The sequence below is a fragment of the Phalangium opilio genome, unplaced genomic scaffold (genome assembly GCF_054372755.1).
Source record: "Phalangium opilio isolate 3A_F unplaced genomic scaffold, DU_Popi_V2 ptg000032l_1, whole genome shotgun sequence".
NCBI classification, from domain to species: domain Eukaryota; kingdom Metazoa; phylum Arthropoda; class Arachnida; order Opiliones; family Phalangiidae; genus Phalangium; species Phalangium opilio.
The window spans coordinates 5,858,056-5,880,900 of record NW_028324159.1 but is presented as its reverse complement, the minus strand read 5'-3'; the positions used below and the strand labels follow the sequence as shown (position 1 = coordinate 5,880,900).

At 33.6% G+C, this 22,845-nt stretch overlaps 1 long non-coding RNA gene across 1 annotated transcript; it reads left to right on the top strand.

Annotated features, from left to right (window-relative positions):
- Positions 1-3,968: 3,968 nt before the first annotated feature.
- Positions 3,969-4,610, top strand: LOC149685490 (uncharacterized). The gene is made up of 2 exons (XR_016384076.1): positions 3,969-4,304; positions 4,380-4,610. It is a non-coding gene; the product is annotated as an uncharacterized LOC149685490 (long non-coding RNA).
- Positions 4,611-22,845: the final 18,235 nt, after the last annotated feature.

Below are 22,845 nucleotides of genomic sequence, written 5' to 3'. Positions count from 1 at the left end.
CCATAACACTATTTCTGGAAGTTTAGTAACAGTAGCACAACTTAGTTCTTTAACTATCAGATCGCCTGCGAGGTTCCATTTTTCGTCCTTCCCGTGTAGATACTCAAAGTCAACTAGTACAGATTTCATGTTATCTAGAAGGTAGTTTCCTAAATGATGATTCTCCAAATGGTTGGAGTGCGGTTTATATACTTTTCAAAGTCCTTTCACTAAGTATATTAGCTATAGAATATAAATCACATGACGGAGGGGGGTGGCATGCTGAAACACGTATGACAATAGCTCTTAAGAGGTCCAATCGTTGTCCAAAAATTTACAGTAGGTATAACAATAGAACTGTGTTTTCGACAGAAGATTAAAAATGCAGAGACAACAATCTCTTTTAAATGTCAGGCGGTCAAACATTCTCCACAAAAGGTATATTGACAGATGTCTTAAAAGGGGATGTAAAGGTAAATAATGAGCCCTTGGCTAAAATTATTAGACAGATAATTATAGTTTTGTTGAACCCATGTACCCTTAAAGCATTAACGTCTGAAGTACTGTACCAAGAATGCGTACGAGATCTTAGATAAATCTTCAAACGTTTCTTTGTGATATTGTGTATACTAGTTTTTAGGTAACGTTTCAAAAACTTTAACGTAAGAATACGCCTACAAACAAACCATTCAGCAGTGAGAAAAAATAGGCATTTCAACGTTTCTTATTGTATTGTGCATACTAGATTTAGCTAAGGTTTCAAAAACTGACATAAAAATACGCCTACAATCAAACCATACAATTCAACAAAAGGATTAATTATAACAAAGGAATTGATACGTCATTCCATTAGTGGGTTTTACGACAGTAAACTTTGGTCTCCGAAGATGCATTGTTAAGAAAAAATTTCTTCAATCAATCAAATATTGACAGGTCTATTGAAATGCTAGGAGTAATAGACAAATAGGTCAAGATTACTATTGTATAATTTATTTACTGGTAAACTATTATGGAGTCAAGTACAAAAAAGTCGTCAAGAATACGTCAGATCTTGGAGATTAACCCTCCAAAAACTACTTATTGTATTATTTATTTTATTGATTTTAGGGGTACTGGAATTCCTTAATCTCTGGTTTCTGAACGTTGACATAAAAATACGCTTACAGTCTAACAATAGGACAGTCAAGGTCAATAGAGTAATTCGCAAAGCACCAAGGGCGAAGGCATCTTCATTTATAGTATTTATAATAAAAGAATTTAGCTTGAATAAGAATAATATATCGTTGAATTGTTCAATCAAATATTGACAGGCCTATTTTTTTTAAAAAAATGGGTGAGTAATCCATAGGAATATAATCAACAGGGAAGGGGGAAAAGTATGGGATAAATAAGATGATCGTATAGTTGTTCAATTTATCTATCCATAGATCACTAGGTAGAGTAGGATGGAAGCACCTTACGTATAACCAAAGGAGAAAATGTAATAGATAATAGCTAGGCATCCTAAAATACAATGGAACTGAAGGGTGGAGAAGCCGAGAAGATATATTCAGCAGGGGGAAGGTGTGGAGGATGTTCGACAACCATAGATTAATAGGTTGAATTGTAGAATGACGATCCCTTAAGTATAACACAAGGAGAAAATGTATTAGACAAATCACAAAATGTTACTGTTTCGTGTATTCTGTTATATAACCATTTATAAAATCAATATCAGTTATAAAAGTATACAAAAACATTTTTTGATAATTTTTTTAAACTTTAATTTTTTATAATTTTTTTCTTAACTTTAATTTAAACTTTTTTTCCTTAACTTTATTTTAAACTTTTTTCATTTCTTTTCTTAACTTTATTTTAAACTTTTTTCATTTCTTTTCTTAACTTTATTTTAAACTTTTTTCATTTCTTTTCTTAACTTTATTTTAAACTAATTTTTTAACAAAGATAGTGTAAAATTATCAAATTTGCAGGAGGAAAAAATGGTGAAGAAGGGCAAGTGTATTATCCCTCCCTCTACAGAGGGAGGGATAACCGCCTTCAACCTGAAGTCGGACTTGCCCTTCTTCACCATTTTTTCCTCCTGCAAATTTGATAATTTTACACTATCTTTAAGAATATGTTCTTTTAGATTGGCGATATTATAATAAATTTGCATATCTAATACACTTTAATAAAGATTATCGTTATATTCAACAACGAAAGTCTTTGATAGTTATTACAATGTTTAAAAAAGGAAAAAAGTACTAAAAACCTGAAAAAATCTGTGCAGATGTGTTTGAAAAGTATTTTGTTAAAAAATTAGTTTAAAATAAAGTTAAGAAAAGAAATGAAAAAAGTTTAAAATAAAGTTAAGAAAAGAAATGAAAAAAGTTTAAAATAAAGTTAAGGAAGAAAGTTTAAATTAAAGTTAAGAAAAAAATTATAAAAAATTAAAGTTTAAAAAAATTATCAAAAAATGTTTTTGTATACTTTTATAACTGATATTGATTTTATAAATGGTTATATAACAGAATACACGAAACAGTAACATTTTGTGATTTGTCTAATACATTTTCTCCTTGTGTTATACTTAAGGGATCGTCATTCTACAATTCAACCTATTAATCTATGGTTAGATCTTATTTGTCGAACATCCTCCACACCTTCCCCCTGCTGAATATATCTTCTCGGCTTCTCCACCCTTCAGTTCCATTGTATTTTAGGATGCCTAGCTATTATCTATCACATTTTCTCCTTTGGTTATACGTAAGGTGCTTCCATCCTACTCTACCTAGTGATCTATGAATAGATAAATTGAACAACTATACGATCATCTTATTTATCCAATACTTTTCCCCCTTCCCTGTTGATTATATTCCTATGGATTACTCACCCATTTTTTTAAAAAAATAGGCCTGTCAATATTTGATTGAACAATTCAACGATATATTTTTCTTATTCAAGCTAAATTCTTTTATTATAAATACTATAAATGAAGATGCCTTCGCCCTTGGTGCTTTGCGAATTACTCTATTGACCTTGACTGTCCCATTGTTAGACTGTAAGCGTATTTTTATGTCAACGTTCAGAAACCAGAGATTAAGGAATTCCAGTACCCCTAAAATCAATAAAATAAATAATACAATAAGTAGTTTTTGGAGGGTTAATCTCCAAGATCTGACGTATTCTTGACGACTTTTTTGTACTTGACTCCATAATAGTTTACCAGTAAATAAATTATACATTAGTAATCTTGACCTATTTGTCTATTACTCCTAGCATTTCAATAGACCTGTCAATATTTGATTGATTGAAGAAATTTTTTCTTAACAATGCATCTTCGGAGACCAAAGTTTACTGTCGTAAAACCCACTAATGGAATGACGCATCAATTCCTTTGTTATAATTAATCCTTTTGTTGAATTGTATGGTTTGATTGTAGGCGTATTTTTATGTCAGTTTTTGAAACCTTAGCTAAATCTAGTATGCACAATACAATAAGCAACGTTGAAATGCCTATTTTTTCTCACTGCTGAATGGTTTGACTGTAGGCGTATTCTTACGTTAAAGTTTTTGAAACGTTACCTAAAAACTAGTATACACAATATCACAAAGAAACGTTTGAAGATTTATCTAAGATCTCGTACGCATTCTTGGTACAGTACTTCAGACGTTAATGCTTTAAGGGTACATGGGTTCAACAAAACTATAATTATCTGTCTAATAATTTTAGCCAAGGGCTCATTATTTACCTTTACATCCCCTTTTAAGACATCTGTCAATATACCTTTTGTGGAGAATGTTTGACCGCCTGACATTAAAAAGAGATTGTTGTCTCTGCATTTTTAATCTTCTGTCGAAAACACAGTTCTATTGTTATACCTACTGTCAATTTTTGGACAACGATTGGACCTCTTAAGAGCTATTGTCATACGTGTTTCAGCATGCCACCCCCCTCCGTCATGTGATTTATATTCTATAGCTAATATAATTAGTGAATGGACTTTGAAAAGTATATAAACCGCACTCCAACCATTTGGAGAATCATCATTTAGGAAACTACCTTCTAGATAACATGAAATCTGTACTAGTTGACTTTGAGTATCTACACGGGAAGGACGAAAAATGGAACCTCGCAGGCGATCTGATAGTTAAAGAACTAAGTTGTGCTACTGTTACTAAACTTCCAGAAATAGTGTTATGGACATTTTTACCGCCTTATAGTCAATCTACGCTTCCTTCGTCTACACAACGACTCAATAGCTACATCACCAGAAATTTACACGGAATCTCATTTGGATGAGGAGAAACGCCTTATCATAATCTTCGTCGCTGTCTCATGTTAGGTACCCGGTTCGCAGACCGTATATATTGCAAGGGTAATCAAAAATGTTTCTTTCTTTTTAATATTTTAAATAAAGAAGTCATAAATTTGAATGACGTGGATTGTCCAAAGGCCATGGATATAGAAGGTGAGACACGTGTCACCTGTCTCTATGATCATCAAAGAAACACGTTAGCCCGTCATCGTCCGTGAGCATTGGAAAAGTGCCTTTAATACGCTGATTTCGTATACCAGAACTAGGACAGTATAAATTTTATGCTAATAGTGTAAAATTTAAAAAATTAAAGTTAAGTTTATTGCATTTAAATATGGATTTCTTATTGGCATACAAAATAATAGATCATAAAGGAGAACGGTTTTCGTAATTGTTAGTTTGTATAATGTACATTTTTTATAATGGTCCTCTTTAATTAAAATAAGAATATTTTCAAAGCTAATGCATACGTCACAGATGGGGGGGGGTTTATTGGGGGTAAACATCTCAAAAAATTGGTTTGCGGGGGGGGTAGTAAATACCTTCGTATAACGGGTAGATACTCGAGCATCAAGCCATCTTATGCGTTAGCATCTCGGTCTGCGAAGACTGCATTGACGAAACGTCCCTCGATTTTAATTGTATTAAATGTAATCAATTTGGGCCTCGCAAACAACGCTTCACAGGTGACAAACCCGTGTTTCCTCCGATGCACCTTACGTAATATGTAATTCTTTTTTTGTAAAAATGTCCCTTAAAATGTGTGCTAAATAGAAAACATATGAAAAGGTCTAGCCATATTCGTGTATACTTTACTCTGAAATGTTCAGATCGGTAAGTTTTTTAGCATAATAAGCAATATTCCGGTATATTTCATTCATCTGACCACGTCTCTTTCGGTATGGCCGAAAATGTTCATGGAAACCTCAAAAAACTAGGGTATGTCCCCATGCCACGTACGAGTCTCCGATGCACCTTACGTAATATGTAATTCTTTTTTTTGTAAAAATGTCCCTTAAAATGTGTGCTAAATAGAAAACATATGAAACGGTCTAGCCATATTCGTGTATACTTTACTCTGAAATGTTCAGATCGGTAAGTTTTTTAGCATAATAAGCAATATTCCGGTATATTTCATTCATCTGACCACGTCTCTTTCGGTATGGCCGAAAATGTTCATGGAAACCTCAAAAAACTAGGGTATGTCCCCATGCCACGTACGAGTCATCTACACTGCCCTCATTGTGATGGGACTTTAAAAGACGTGCCTGACTGCGGCCAATTAAATTATTTCTGCACATCACGTGATTGTGCGCACTTCAGACGTTGTGTTTTAGTTCAGTCTAAAAACCTTATCCGTATGTCGACCCAAAAAAAGCGAAGACATCTTCTTGACGAGCGAAACTTTTGTACTCTGTGCGGTGAGTTTAAATACCGAATTAAGGACTTGTGCCCGTGTTACAATTGGAAAGATGATTCACCAGAGATTTAAATCAGGTACAGCAGTGACTTTCGAGATGAAATAGAATTGTGGAAGCATCATAGTTAATATAAATCAACTTTTGCTTCATAAAAAAGGGTATGTTTCACTTTGCATTATAACAATGTTTGTATTTTAATCCATATTCATGTGTATTTTAGCCTGTATTCAGCTATAACTTTTGCATGTATTTTATATAAATCCCTTGTAGTTTAGTAATATTCGTATGAAATTCCGTATTCGTTAGTGCAGGGTAAAATTGTTTTTTTTTTGGGAGGATTATATAAATGCCAGTATTATAATCAATATTCATGTGTATTTTAGTAGTAGTCAGCTATAATTTTTGCATGTAATGTATATAAATCCCTTGTAATTTAGAATCATTTGTATGAAATTCAGCATTAGTTTATAATAAGCCACTAGTGTATGGTAAAAATTGGTGTTTTTTAGGTAGTATTAAGGAAATGCCAATATTTTAATAAATATTCATGTGTATTTTAGTAGTAGTCAGCTATAACTTTTGCATGTATTTTATATAAATCCCTTGTAGTTTAGTAATATTCGTATGGAATTCAGTATTAATTTCTAATAAGACACTTGTGCAGGGTAAAAATCGTGTCTTTTAGGTAGTTTTATATAAATGCCAGTATTTTAATCAATATTCATGTGTATTTTAGTAGTAATCGTATGAAAAACCGTTAGTAATCAAACTCTGATTCTTCAACCTATACAACTAGAATAACCTAGCATAAGCCTGTGTTTCAGGATGTAGCATAGAATAACCTAGCATAGACCAATCATTCCTGATCTAACATAGAATAACTTAGCAGAAGCCTATCTTTCTTTAGGATCTACCATAGAATAACCTAGCATAAGACTATATTTTGTCAGCATTTACCAAAGAATATACCTAGCAAAAGCCTATCTTTCAAGAACTAATACAGCATATAGGCCTACCAGGATCTACCATAGAATAAGCCTAAAATAGCATAAGCCTATCTTTCACGATCTACCATAGAACGTCTGAACATGGTTACGTATAAATAAAAAAGCCGATGGAATGTCTTAACACGTTTGTGTGAGTCATAAATCACTCCAAATACAGATTCCATTGATAACAATACAAATGGTTTAGCCACGCCCCCTTTTAAGGTCCTAAACCACCTGGTATGTAGCCAATTGAAGAAAGGACAATAAAATAAGCATCAGTCAATATACCCTCAGGCTAAATATCAACCCCAGGCTTCCAAGAAAATCTCTCGATAAAGATGATTAGGTCATCACCTTTCAAGCCGTAAAGACCTGTCGCAAAGAATGTCCACCAATGTCGGAGATCGTGTTTTAGATTACCGCGTGAGATATTATTTTTAAATCTTACGCAAGGCATTAAGTTGTTCTTTGATATACAACGCGTTAAGTCGTTTTCTCGCGTAGAGTTCTAAAACTAATTTTTCGAGATCTTTAGTTTTGACTTTGAAGGTATGATAAAGTTATTCGGTGTTTTCACTTACAGTTGATTGTTGAGATTTGGTTGTGGAGTAGGTGGTTGAATATGAGATTGAGAAAATGAGTCCCTAATTCTGTTCAAAACGGTCTGGGCAAGATGTGATTCGTGACGAAAAACCTGGAAAACCCACAAAGATGGCGGCCACTGTTAAGGCGGGGGAGCCTAGTTTTTGCGTTTTCTCTCTTTTTTTTGGAGGAACACCTGTCAATATTTGATTTTGTATGCTTAAATGTAAGAATAAATTTATAAAGACCATAATATAAGGTGAGAAATATTTATCTCACAAGAACAATGAAGGCTAATTTGTGTTAATAGAAAAGTCAGCAAACAAACCACCAGTCAATTAAAATATATACAATTTTACAAATTTAAAATTATTTAATGTAACCATAAGGTGCTGTAGTATAATCGGGGAAAACGCGAACTTTATCTACGACCACCTGATATGTTTTGGTCTGTTCTATCGTAATTAAAGTATGATTGGGTAGCCGTCGTATTTGGGGTCCAATGGGTACCTGTACAGCGTTTATTTCAGGTTTCCCCTGGTTGTTCACCCCTAATAATTTTTTCAGGATATCAAAATTAACATAATTTTCAGTAGATGTGTTTAAGTAGAATCCTTTAACTTTAATAATGTTAGTAATTTTAGAGACTAAACAAGGCGGTAGAGGGGAGGTAAAAAAAGGGGGGATGTTTGGCAGATGTATAAGTTGGATATTCCCATAATCATTTTCATTCCTCATCATGAACTGGGAGCTGCAGAGATATCGTACTTTTTACTCCTGGCCTCAAGACGGAAACTATATAAAAACTTTAAGCAGAGCGGGATTTTATTCATTACATACCGACGATCTAGTACAGTGCTTCGAATGCGATGGAATATTATTAGCATGGAAACCCGATGATAATCCTTACGAAGAACATTTAAAATATTTCCCCAAATGCAACTTTATTAGAGGTGGGCAAACAAAAAATATACCCTTCAGTTTTGATGAAACAGAAACATACACCAAAAGTATAAATAAAGAAATCAAGACCGAGGAAAAAACACCCGAAAAACCCATGGAAAACACTGAAGAACTTTATCATACCTTTAAAGTTAAAACTAAAGATCTCGAAAGACTAGTCCTAGAACTCTACACTAGAAAACAACTTAACGCTTTGTATATCAAAGAACGACTTGATGCCTTGCGTAAGATTTAAAAATAATATTAAAATTTATCTTCTTCCTTACGAAGATAGACGAAATTATTTTAGAATTAATCAAATACATTTTAATATGAAAATTGAAAATGTATCTTTAATATTAAAACCTATACTTTTAAAGAAAATAAATAACTTTTCACTTTATATTATGGTCTTCATTTTTTTCACTTTATATTATGGTCTTCATTTATAAGCCTACAAATTGAGAACTTATCTTTAATATTAGAACTTTTAAAGAAAATAACTTTTTACATTATATTATGGTCTTTATAAATTTACTCCTACCAAAAATCCTTTAAGCATACAAAATCAATCAAGGATTGACAGGTATTCCTCCCCAAAAAAGAGAGAAAACGTAGAAACTAGGCTCCCCCGCCTTAACAGTGGCCGCCATCTTTGTAGCTCATACTGGCTGCATACTCTCTTGTTTGAATGTTATAATTCTATAACAACTAAAATTAATGGTATCCAAAAAACCTCAAATGGAAAATTTATGAATCGGTGAGATTTTCCAAAAAACTTACAAAACATTTTGGACGATAAACTTCCTCATATCCCTTATTTGTATGTAGTTTCTACAGCCACTTATGATAATGTAACTTACACCAAAGGGGGTATATTATTCTTATTGGTTACTGACGACAAAACTTGGTTTCTTGAAATCAGATACATATTTTCTGTTAAATCAGAACTATACATATGTGGTATAATATTAAAAACCAAATCTTTTGATGTGCACCTACATTCATTTGAAGTTGAAACTACTTCAGACTGCTGGGCGCTTTTTCCGGCTGGTAAAGAGTTACATTATCATATGCTTGACAAGTATAAAATTAACAGTAAATTTTAGGTCTCACCAAGATGTAGTGTATTCTAAAGTAAATGTATATTTGTAACTTAATTATGGCTGAATACGCAATAAAGCTCAGAAGTGAAGTGGAAAGAAATAGTAAAATTATTGTTTTTAAAGTATTATAAGTTACATTTGTTACAGAAATAAAATAATAAATGTATAGGATCAATGCACTGTAGAAGATAGCTACAGGTAAAGGGACCGTCCATAAACTACGTCACGCAAAAAATGGCATTTTCTGACCCCCCGTTCCCCCAGATCACGCTCTGTCACGTTTTCTAAGACCCCTGAAAACCACATCACATTTCTTTAACCCCCCCCTCAACGGACTATGATTTGTCTTAATTTACAAATTTAATTTGATTAATTTAAAAAGAGATTTTTCTTTTCCACTCAGAAATGTTTTTCTCGACTTGAAAGTCAAAGTTCATTTCCGTTTTAAGCTTTTACAAATATCGTTTGCCTCTGATTGAGCTTTAGAACTTTATTGTCTGGATGTGCTCGTTTATAACCTTCCAAAATATTTCCATAAAGCTTAGTTAAAGGGGCACACTTAATAGTTTTCGACATTGTCACGATTCATCCTTGCTAATGCTAGTGGCGAATAAACAGTGACATTTGAGAGTTTAAGCTGGCACTACATTTAGAAGTCCTAAAGGCTCATTTACATGCACGATTGTAGCTCGTGAAACACGATTTTGCTTGAAATATCTTTTCTAAACAAGCTCAAGCTCGGCCATTTACATGACTGCTTGTAGCTTCGCCTGCTCCTTGGTTTGGTGTTTTGCAAGCTCAATCCGCAACCAAAACGAATTTGGTTTTTTTCTAGCAAGCGCAAAAAAAAGCTACCGCCATGAATGAATTTTCCGTTTTTAATCATTTTCACAAAATTTTAAGTGGATTTGAAATGGCAAATGTTCCGATATGACGTTATGACTATCAAACACATATTTGAATAATTAGGTCAAACATATATTTATAAAATTAGGCTTAGCAAAAGTTTGAAAAATTAGGCTTAGCAAAAGTTTGAAAAATTAGGCTTAGCAAAAGTTTGAAAAATTAGGCTTAGCAAAAGTTTGAAAAATTAGGCTTAGCAAAAGTTTGAAAAATTAGGCTTAGCAAAGTTTGAAAAATTAAGCTTAAGAAAAGTTTGAAAAAATAGGCTTAGCAAAAGTTTGAAAAATTAGGCTTAGCAAAAGTTTGAAAAATTAGGCTTAGCAAAGTTTGAAAAATTAGGCTTAAGAAAAGTTTGAAAAAATAGGCTTAGCAAAAGTTTGAAAAATTAGGCTTAGCAAAAGTTTGAAAAATTAGGCTTAGCAAAAAATTGAAAAATTAGGCTTAGCAAAAGTTTGAAAAATTAGGCTTAGCAAAAGTTTGAAAAATTAGGCTTAGCAAAAGTTTGAAAAATTAGGCTTAGCAAAAGTTTGAAAAATTAGGCTTAGCAAAGTTTGAAAAATTAGGCTTAAGAAAAGTTTGAAAAAATAGGCTTAGCAAAAGTTTGAAAAATTAGGCTTAGCAAAAGTTTGAAAAATTAGGCTTAGCAAAAGTTTGAAAAATTAGGCTTAGCAAAAGTTTGAAAAATTAGGCTTAGCAAAAGTTTGAAAAATTAGGCTTAGCAAAAGTTTGAAAAATTAGGCTTAGCAAAAGTTTGAAAAATTAGGCTTAGCAAAAGTTTGAAAAATTAGGCTTAAGAAAAGTTTGAAAAAATAGGCTTAGCAAAAGTTTGAAAAATTAGGCTTAGCAAAAGTTTGAAAAATTAGGCTTAGCAAAAGTTTGAAAAATTAGGCTTAGCAAAAGTTTGAAAAATTAGGCTTAGCAAAAGTTTGAAAAATTAGGCTTAGCAAAAGTTTGAAAAATTAGGCTTAGCAAAAGTTTGAAAAATTAGGCTTAAGAAAAGTTTGAAAAAATAGGCTTAGCAAAAGTTTGAAAAAATAGGCTTAGCAAAAGTTTGAAAAATTAGGCTTAGCAAAAGTTTGAAAAATTAGGCTTAGCAAAAGTTTGAAACATTAGGCTTAAGAAGAGTTTGAAACATTACGCTTAACGAAAATCTGAACAATTTCAAGTTATATCTAAAATATATATTTAAAACCATGTAAATCAAAATGCTTGAAGCTTGCGCTTGAGCCTGTAAAAACGTAAATAAAAAAATCTCGAGCTCTGTCACTAGCAAAAAGTTCACGCACAAGCAGATTTTTAGAAACCATGTAAATCAGCTTTTACGCGTACGTGTAGCTAGTTCTGCAGTGAACGGGTCTCTTTATTTTAAATGCGCTGTTTAAATTGGCTATACGTACAAGTAAGTATGTGATTATAGCTTACAGTTTCTACTATTTAAGCGATGATGGAATAAAAATTTTGTCATTTTCATTATATGTGGCAATGAAAAATTCTGCAGAATTTTGCTAACAATACCAGTTTATCAATTTTTCATGGCATTTAAGTATAAAGTCTGAGGTCTACCTTAACAACACCCTTTCCAAAAAAGGCGTAATTCCAGATAGATTTTACACCTTTATTAACTAAGCTTTTTTTCGAAGATAATGGCCACCTTTAAAACACCAATATAACACCCTTTTTGCTGTTCACATGAAAATGTTAGGTGTATTAAAGGTGTAATTAAAAATTACACCATTTTCACTCTGAATAAACACTACATTTCTTTTGAGTGTTGGGTGAAACATTGGTTGTTAGACAGCAGATGAAGGTGTAACGGATAGTTAATGATTGACGTTAAATAAGATGGATATAGCAACGAAGTAACATTTTCCGAATTTCTTTATACTGCGAACGCGTTCCGGAAATTACGAACACGTTTGCTTCGATTTGCCAACTGCGAACGCGGTGACAGACAGACCCACAGACACGTCCAGTCACTAGGAGAGAGGTAAAAATTCTACTTCATTACTCTATCGCCACACTTGTTTTTCTAATAGTATATACCACATACACGCTAATCTGTACTTATTGTCTTCTGACAAGACCATCATATAGTCTTCTGTGTATACCACATACACGCCAAACTGAAACATTGGCTTCTACTCCATTATCATCGTTGGGATTAAGATGTACGCGCGATCGGCTTAAGTTAAGAGAAACGACCAGTCTCCCAATGGCAGGGCTTCGACCAAAGGTTGACGCAATAGCGCTTATTCCTACTATTTGTGAATCAATCGCCTTATATACCCTAAATTTCCAAAAATTGAGTAAACGGTTTACGCTACAAGTCAAACTTCAACAATAGCTATGTTTAAAATCATTTTAAGAGTAACGTTCTTAAAACCACTTAACTAGAATTAAGGTAAAATACTGACGATTAAAAAAATTAATATCATTTATATTTATTTAAATATTTAAGATAATTTTCTTTCTTCGGAACGACACAAGTGAAAGTTGATATAGAACGAGTAATGAAGATTGCATCTGAGTCGAAACACTACACGCATATCAAAGTTAATATAAAGCGAGTAGGATAAAATTATCTCTTACAAAACCATAAAATTTTCTTATTGTAGAATATTAAATGAAAATATGTTAAGTATGATTCGGCATTACGATTCTTTAAGTAGTTTTGTAGCTATAAAGTTCTGTTTCATTTCAATATTCCAAGAAGATCTTTTATATTAATATATCAAATTTGGTGTTTACTTTTTAATTCAGCTTTACTACATTTATATACAGTGTAAACTTGAAATTTAACTTTCCTAGTTTCACTAAATGTTACTTCGAAATTTTAAGGTAGGCGTTGTTCGGATGGGTTCCTTGAATTCGTGGGTCTTTGAGGAGGTCTTGACGGTTCACAGTGAGCCGAAAATTAAATACACATTTGAATGATGTAAATCAGGTCCTTAAATAGAACTATTGAGGATATACAGTAAAGGTTAAAGTAACCATTTCACACGCATATCAATTCTTACACGGTTGAATAAGGCTTACAGCAGAAAAACGTTTACCCTTAATCCACTGGATTTGAGCAGCAGATTTTGAGCAGCTATTTTGATAGACTAATCTATGGTAACTCATGTGTTTTGAAAAAAATAATTTCAAAAAACACCTTTTACAGAGTTTATAGACACCTTTCTGGTATAATTATAATCCTCTATTAAGAATGATGGTTTAAACCTAACAAGAATTAAAAAGCACCAACGTCAATGGAATTTAAAAACACCAAATTAGTCTCAAAAAGACCTTTTTTTGAAGGGTTTATTAACACTTTTTCTGGTATTAATATACACCTCTATTCAAAGTGATTAAAACACCTCACAGGATATAAAAAGCACCTTCAGATAAGGTATTATTTCGCACCGTTTTGAAAGGTGCGTATTGACATCCTCTCGAATGGTGCTTTTAAACACCAATAGGGGTGCTGCTGGGGATGCATTAGGAAACACCTCTAAAGGTGTCAAACGGTTCCATTTTTTTTAACAGTGTATATTACTGATTACGAGAAAATAAATTAGATTAAAGATTACGGGAAACTATGTTTTTCTTTCAATAGTAGTTAAATAAAACGGCATCTTCAGCGATTTTTAAGGAATACTAGATTGATAGTAGGTATTTCAACTAATACTGGCTTTTATGCATTTGAAATACTCGGATGTCTGAAAATTAAATCTAGAATAGTTCAAATTTTTGTTTTAAAATTGGAAAGCGTAAAATTACATTTTCCTTTTGACATAAAAACTAAAAAAAAATTGTTTCTAAAAATAAGTGTAAGATAACTAGGTAGGCTATTGCTACACTGATGACGTTCAAAACCTAAATTTCGCCCTTGTCAAGCAACTTTGGAACGTGTAATTATACATTATTATTGACTTTGGAGGTTTTGCACACAAATAAATAGTTCAAGACTCGAATGGACAAATCTATAAGTAAAATTGTGTTTAATGGGCGACTTCAAATGCAATATCTTAAAATAAACACAGTGGTCACGTAGTTATCAGGTTATAAAAAATTGAAAATTTAAAACACTAACCCGTTTTGACTCGCAGCCGTGATCTCCCGAAATGGTGCAGCATCAGAACAAAGAAGTAGAACAATCACGAGTAGAATATTTTTCTAATAAGGTACACTATAAAAACTATAGTTGTGTCTATTTTATATTTTAAACACAATCTCTTGTATTGCCGTTATTATCTAAGCTTTGTAATATAATCGGCAACCGAAAAAGCGACTCCACTCTTTCTCGACAAATATTGACTAGTTTTTAAAAATTGAACATAGAGCTGTTTAAAATATAAATAAGTAACGAAAACGTTTCTGCGCAAGCAGTAAACATGTTACATTATTATTCTGGCTCTACAGAGCAAACCAATTGCGCTTCTGTTTTGATTAATCTCACAGTTGTTTTCACAAGGCCTGCACACAAGGGACACTAATCGTTTCTGCCTTTGTAATAAAGTAGGGATATTGACTTTTCTATTCTTACATTTAATCTTCCAGGACTATCAGCTTGATTATTCTCGCTATTTTCCTTAGTTTACGCGCAAACAAACATATGTAACCTCGATTTTTGGTATTTCTAATATTCTGCTTGGCAAAGGCCAAATTAACATTGGTGTACCAATAGACCATCAGGTTATCTTACACTAGTTTTTAATTTATTAATATATATATATATATATATATATATATATATATATATATATATATATATATATATATATAATATATTTAATTGATTTAAATTGATTATTTATAGATTAAACACTACTTGGTTAGGTCAGGTATAATAATTTTGAAACAATAAAGTTCGATTAAATAAAAAATTCAATCATTCTTTTCTTACTTATCATTAATTCTAATATAACTATGTAAATCAACATTATTTAAATAAAGTATACCCGTACCAAACATTTAAGCTGTAATTCAGCTGCATACACGCTTTTTTATCGCTACCACACTGTAATAGGTAAACATTAAGGCTACATTTTCTTCAGCTCGAAAAACGCGAAAATTTCACTGAAATTCCTGTACTGCAAATTGTCTGCCGTTGCTACATTTTCTGTTTGTTAACTGTTAATTGTCTGTACTGGCAGGAATATGCAGCGCGATTCTACAAACGCAATGCAAAAGTAGAAATAACAGCTGCTAGTTTAAAACTGTAATTTGACCACATTTATAGACATAATACAGATCTGCAAAAGTGATGGAAAAGTAGAAATCCAGCTGCTAGTTTAAAACTGCAACTTGACCACATTTATAGACATGTAACAAGTCTGAGAAAGTGATGCAAAAGTAGAATTCCAGCTGCCAATTTAAAATTGTAATTTTACCATATTTATAGACATGTAACAGGTCTGCAAAAGTGATGGAAAAGTAGAAATCTAGCTGCCAATTTAAAACTGTAATTTGACCATATTTATAGACATGTTGCAGGTCTGCAAAACTTATGGAAAAGTAGAAGTACCAGATGCTAGCTTAAAACTGTAATTTGACTACATTTATAGACATGTAACAGGTCTGAAAAAGTGATGCAAACGTAGAATTCCAGCTGTCAATTTAAAACTGTAATTTGACCATTTTTATAGACATGTTACAGGTCTGCAAAAGTGATGGAAAACTTGAAATCTAGCTTAAAATTTAAAACTGTAACTATTCCACATTTATAAACATATTGCAGGTATTCAATTCAAGTAAAATGTCCTACTTTTGAATACCTGCAATATGGCTCTAAATGTGGTCAAATTACAGTTTTAAATTTGCAGCTGAATTTCTACTTTTCCATCACTTTTGCAGACCTGAAACATGTCTCTAGATGTGGTCAAATTGCAGTTCTAAATTAGAAGCTGGATTTCTACATTTCCATCACTTTTGCAGACCTATAACATGTCTACAAAACAGACAAATTACAGTTTTAAACTTGCAGCTAGTATTTCAACTTTTGCATAGCGTTTGCAGAATTGCGCGGCATATTTCTGCCAGGCTAGACAGCTAACAGTTAACAAACAGAAAATGTTAAAACGGCATTCAATTTGCAGTTCTAGAAAAGCTGTGAATTTTTCCCGTTTTTGAGCTACATATTACAGCGTCGTAGCGATAAAAAAGCGTGTATGCAGATGAATTACAGCTTAATATTTTTGTAAGGGCTGAGTACAAGTTGGAAATCCAAAATAAACCTCTCCAAGTCGAGACGCAATTTAGAGGCAATTTTTAAATATTTAAATAAATATAATGATATTTATTAATTTAATCGTCATTAATTTACCTTAATTCTAGTTAAATCGTTTTAAGAAACTTTATTCCTAAAATCATTTTAAACATAGCTATTGTTGACGTTTGAACTCAAGCGTAAGCCTCTTTAACAATTTTTGGAAATTTTGGGTATATAAGGCGTCTGATTCACAATAATTGATAAGAAAACCCGCAATGACCCTGCAAAGCATCTGAAACGCGCCTGCAATGATCCTGCCAAGTATCTGAAACGCGCCTGCAATGATCCTGCAAAGTATCTGAAACGCGCCTTCAATGATCCTGCAAAGTATCTGAAACGCGCCTGCAATGATCCTGCAAAGTATCTGAAACGCATCTGCAATTATCCTACAAAGTATCTAAATCGCGCCTGCAATGACCCTACAAAGTATCTGAAACACATCTGCAATTATCCTACAAAGTATCTGAAACGCGCCTGCAATTATCCTATAAAGTATCTGAAACGGGCCTTCAATGACCCTACAAAGTATCTGAAACGCACCTGCAATGATCCTGCGAAGTATCTGAAACACATCTGCAATTATCCTAAAAGTATATAAATCACGCCTGCAATTATCCAACAAAGTATCTGAAACGCGTCTGCAATTATCCAACAAAGTATCTGAAACGCGTCTGTAATGACCCTACAAAGTATCTGAAACGCGACTGTAATGACCCTGCGAAGTATCTGGAACGCATCTGCAATTATCCTACAAAGCATCTAAATCGGGCCTGCAATGACCCTACAAAGTATCTGAAACGCACCTGCAATGATCCTACAAAGTATCTGAAACGCACCGGCAATGATCCTGCGAAGTATCTGAAACACATCTGCAATTATCCTACAAAGTATCTGAAACGCGTCTGCAATTATCCAACAAAGTATCTGAAACGCGCCTGTAATGACCCTACAAAGTATCTGAAACGCGCCTGCAATGACCCTACAAAGTATCTGAAACGCGCCTGCAATGACCCTACAAAGTATCTGAAACGCGCCTGCAATGACCCTACAAAAAATCTGAAACGCGCCTGCAATGACCCTACAAAAAATCTGAAACGCGCCTGCAATGACCCTACAAACTTACCTCTTTCTGACTGTAACATGCATATAAAAAATCTGAAAGGTATCTGTAATGAGCCTTCAAACAACCTGATTTCATACGGTAATTACTGTTTCCCCTCTGTTTTCTAGCTGTAAGATATATGACTGTAGAGTAGCTTAATTAGGTATGTTTATCTGCTCTACTGAGTTTTCTAGCGACAGGTTTTTTTTTTCTGCAAAACTTCTAAAATGTTCTGCAGTGCTCTCTGAATGCATCTAAATTTTGTCTGAAGTTGAACCTTTTTCAGGTTTATTCCAGCATTATTCCAGAATATTCCAGTTTAATTGCAATATATTGCAGATTCGAAATAATCTACTTAACAGTAAAATGCAGAAGTAAATTTTTGAACGGAATGGCAAAGGTAATTGTAAAGCTATTAACTAGTCATTTCATTTCAGAAAGAAGTATTTTCGAAACACTTTGCAAATATCACACGATATAAGGAATTAGATCGGGATAACCGAATCATTTCATGTCAGGTGCTCACAGGATATAAAGAAGGATCACGTCCCTTTCGTATGAAGAACGTTCAAACCAATGTACTTTTTCAGTTTTTTCAAGAAAAAAATAAAAATGCTCATTATATACTCTTGTTCAACCTCACTTGACGGTATTGTAAAAGTTGAGGAGCATTAGCCAATATATAATGGCAAGTACGGTTTCTCAAGTGCGGGTAAACAGGAGTATAGATATTTGTCTCCATAGTTTCATTTTAAGTTAAAAATATCGAATCTAAAAAAGTAGTGAATCTTTTTAAAAGACCTTTCTATTCATAGCTACTTGCCTTTAGCACATAGAGAGTGAGAAAATGGATTGAAAGGCGTGTGTATGGCATAGGGAAAAGGGAATAAAGGAATCAACTATAGGTGTTTGGTTGTCAAACTATTCAGGTGGTCGAAGCTACCCTGCCCTTATTTAAAAAAAGGGGGAGGGAGGTACCTCCTTCTTAGTTCAAACCTTTGCCCTCTAAAAACTTCAAACCCAATACCGCAGTCCCCAGGAAAATCATGGCAGTAAGACTATAGAGTAATGGCACCTCCCTGCCTTTGGCTACGCTTGCGTAGAGTTTGCAAGTTCTCTCCCCGCTTGTTAAAGGAGTTTTCCTCCGCGGTCTAACCCGGTTTCTCCTTTCCATCAAAACTTGCAGAGGTTAACGGTAATAGTTAGTATAGGGCGCTGTCGGTTAGCTATGGCATAGGGGCTAGCCACCACCCCTCACTGTAAAAAATAAGCGTGCTTTTGGCATTCAAAAATGGTAGTGACCGTTCAATTTTGAACAAGCCTCTATTGACGCGTTCTTATTTAACTAGATACATTCAATTTTCAACAAGGAGCGTTTTCGGCGTTCAAAACTAACCATGAGAATTCATTTTTGAACAAAGTACCGTCATATCGATCAAAACTTAACTCTACCATTCATTTTTGAACAGCTTTTATATTACCATTCAAAAATGGATCTTTATCCCATTCAATGTTGAATAACCAGATATGGTAGTTTTGGGGTTCTAATAGTATTGTATTAGTACTTATATTAAAACAAGAGCAATCTAGCCGTTCAAATAAGAAATTTTTGGCTTTCAAACGAGATTGCTTTTGAAGTTCAAATAAGAACTTTTTGAGTTTTAAACGCGATTATGTTTAACGTTCAAACGAGAGCATTATGGGCGTTCAAACGAATGCAATATGGGCATTCAAAAGAGTGAATATGGGCATTCAAACGAGTGCGATATGTGCGTTCACACGAGAGCGTTATGGGCGTTCAAACGAGAGATTTATTGGCGTTCAAACGAGAGCTTTATGGGCGTTCAAACGAGAGCTTTATGGGCGTTCAAACGAAAGTGTTTTTGGCTTTAAAACAAAACTATAAGAAAAAAAAGTGTTTTATCGGTATTCAAACGTGAACGAAATTGTTCAATCTCAAAAGGTGTGCAAAACAAAATTAGTTCTGCCCTAAAATTACTTGATTCCGCTAAATAAACAAAGCTTTCATTAAAAATACAATAACTTCTCAACACTTTCCTATAACTTGCTTGTTTACCGTGAATTAAATATATATTTGTCTGTATAAACTTCATTATACAATAATATCAAAGGAAATGCTACGGATTATTGCGTATTTCAACTTTCCTTTATTTTTACATAGGCCTTCAAATAGTTTGATAATGTAATTTATTGCTACAACTTTATAATCGGAAAGAACTTGATAATGAACTCTTTCCTTTAGTGCAGACTTTCTTCATATAACTGAATTATTATTTCACACAACGATTATAGTTTATGTGTTTCAAATTCACCAACAAGATGTACAAGCTTTAAACACATTAGATTTCTTTCTTATATTTGCGTATATCTAATATAGTATGCCCTACCATTAGGCATTCAGCGATGAAATTAGAAATCAATTTTTTTCCACCATGTATTATTATACTGCTCAATTTTGAACGTAAGCAATTGAATATGAACGCCTGATCAAACTCTCCGATGTTGCTCAATAGTGAATGCTTAAAAAACGTTTAATTTTTTAAATTAAATTTGAGCGATATCGTGCTTAAATTTGCACGATATACTAACCTCTTACTCACCGTTCAAATATGAATGCGTGAGCGTTCAAGTTTGAACAATAGTGTTCTGATCAAATTTGAACGCAAAGAAACTATTCAAATTTGAACGCAAAGAAACTATTCAAATTTGAACGCAAAGAAACTATTCAAATTTGAACGCAAAGAAACTATTCAAATTTGAACGCAAAGAAACTATTCAAATTTGAACGCAAAGAAACTATTCAAATTTGAACGTTAAACCGTACCACCACAGTGTTGGGGCTATGCACGTCTAAGCATTCAAAGATGAACCTCACTTTTTTACAGTGCTCTATGCATTGTATAGGCGTTAGATAAGTGGCAATAAGTCGCAAGATGACTTGGTCCAATTAGCTAGCTGAACTTTTAAATTAACATGGAGTGCTACTACTCTATATAGGGGCAAAAAGAAAACCCAGTCTGGCGTTTTTTGTCCCCCCGTTTAACATTCTTAAGCTATCCCTTCCATCAACGGTCACTTGGCGCGAGCATCATCCATGGGGGAGGGGGGTTTGGTGTAAAAAAAGAAGTTCGAAGCTAAAGGAAGCGTGGCTTCGTCGTTGGTGCGGTAACGGATGGGAGAAAGGGGGAGTAGAAAATTCGTTACAAATAAACTGAGTTGCCTGCGTTTTCGCCTAGGCGGCAGCACATTTTCTCTGCGTTTGGAGCAACACAGGAAAGTTTCACTAAAGGGCGCCAACCGAGCAGAGTTCCCCCTTAAGTCTGGGTCAAAAGAATTTTTACCACACTTTATAAAACGGCAGAGCGGAGTATTTCTTGTATATTGCTATCCTTTCGTCGGATATGTCATAAACAGAACACTACTATGGTTATAAATAAAATAAGTCGTTTAAAGGGACGGAGGCTAAACTGGATAATCGGTCCTTGTCTGTAGAATATGATGGACGCTCGCAAGCTCAAGAATAGACCAGGGCTTTCTTCTTTTTCGAATTTTTATGCAAGGATACTGTGACTAAAGATCTCTTTTTGAAACCCGAATAGCATTAGGTCAGATGAGTTTCCCAAGAAGCACACCCGTAACGGCTCAGAACGCGTTGGCCCGCATGCAGCGTCGCTTCACTTCTCTGATATTACATTAAAAAGACTTGGTTTGCCCAAGCCTAAAAAACAAAACGACAAGAGTTTTTCCAGTTGACCGAAGCGCGGATAGTATTTTTCTAATGAAATTTAAACACAATCCGTATTTTACTACTCTTTAGAATTTAATTCAATCACCTAATTTTCCTGGTAATGCATTTAGTTCCTAGAATTAGTTATTTTTTCTAACGCGAGCTAGCCTCGCTCTGTAACTGTTTTCCTATCAAGACATGTAAACCTTTAGTTCATTATATTCGTTTCTGTTAACTTTACACCGTTGCTTTCGTTGATAATTTTAATGAGGATAAGCTTAGCGCTCTGCATACCGCTATTAACACGATCGAAGCCGATGGTAACCTTTATAGAAAGTTAGAAGGGATTTAGAGGCGGCGTAAATCTGGTAGATGGACTCTCTTGGTGACAGATTTGCCTGTGGGTAATGGGATGGAGACTAAACGTGACTTGAATTATGATATTAAGTCCTTGTGTGTAAGTTATGAGGGATGCTGAATGAGGGATCTTGCGCATGCTCAATAATAGACCAGGGGCCCATCTATAATTAGATCTTGAATCGAAGATATTATTATCGATCGAACACGTTTAGGATGCGAGAGTTAAGATTAATTTAGGGTCTGTAAGTATTGTGCCATTAAAGTCAAAACTGAAAAGTCAATATGAAAATAAATATTTAATTGAAATTGGCTAATACCTTACTATTTTTACAACCATAACCCACCTTAAAACCTACATTTTGTTGTCCAAATTTTTAATCCCACAGATCAAAAGGTTTTAATTTTTCTCCAAGTTGCAGGCTTAGGAGATGGTAATACCCGTTTGCTACGTTTCGCGCCTCCGTTTAAAAATATTGAGACGTATTTAAACCCGAAATCCTTACAGCCATTCTAGTCAAGTTACTGAGTTTCAACTTCACCTCTTTCACAGTCAATATGGAAGTCGCCATGGTTTGAATACTTACATATATTTCAATATCTTCCGCGCTTCGGGAAGTAGAGATTTACGAAATGGAACGTGTGCCGTGATGGATCCATACGGGTTTTTCGAAACATTTATGTATTTTCTTATTTTTTCTGATAGCTCTAATAGATAAACATATATCTGGACCATCGTTTTGTAATGAAGATAGCACACTGGCAGCTTTTCCAGGTCATCTTCTAAGCAAGACAAACTATCAACTTGGTTTTCCAATTTATATAACTCGTGAACATTTTTCTTCCTTGGCAACACTTCTGACTTAACTGGAACAATCTAAAGTTAAAAAATAATGTAATGTTAGTTAAATTCAATATATTAGCAAGATGAGAATACATTTTCGAATCTTGTAAAAAAGGTCATGTGTCATAATTATTCACATTTAACTTATAGTTATGCATAGAGGACTTTTTAATTACAAACTGTTTAAGCTTCCCTTCAGGCAAATGTTTTAAAAGCATAATTAAACTTACCCATTCTTCTTCTGGAACTGTACCATCATATAGTTCAAAATTGGGAACTTTGAGAATGTCTAAGATATCTTCAACGTACGATACGCGATCC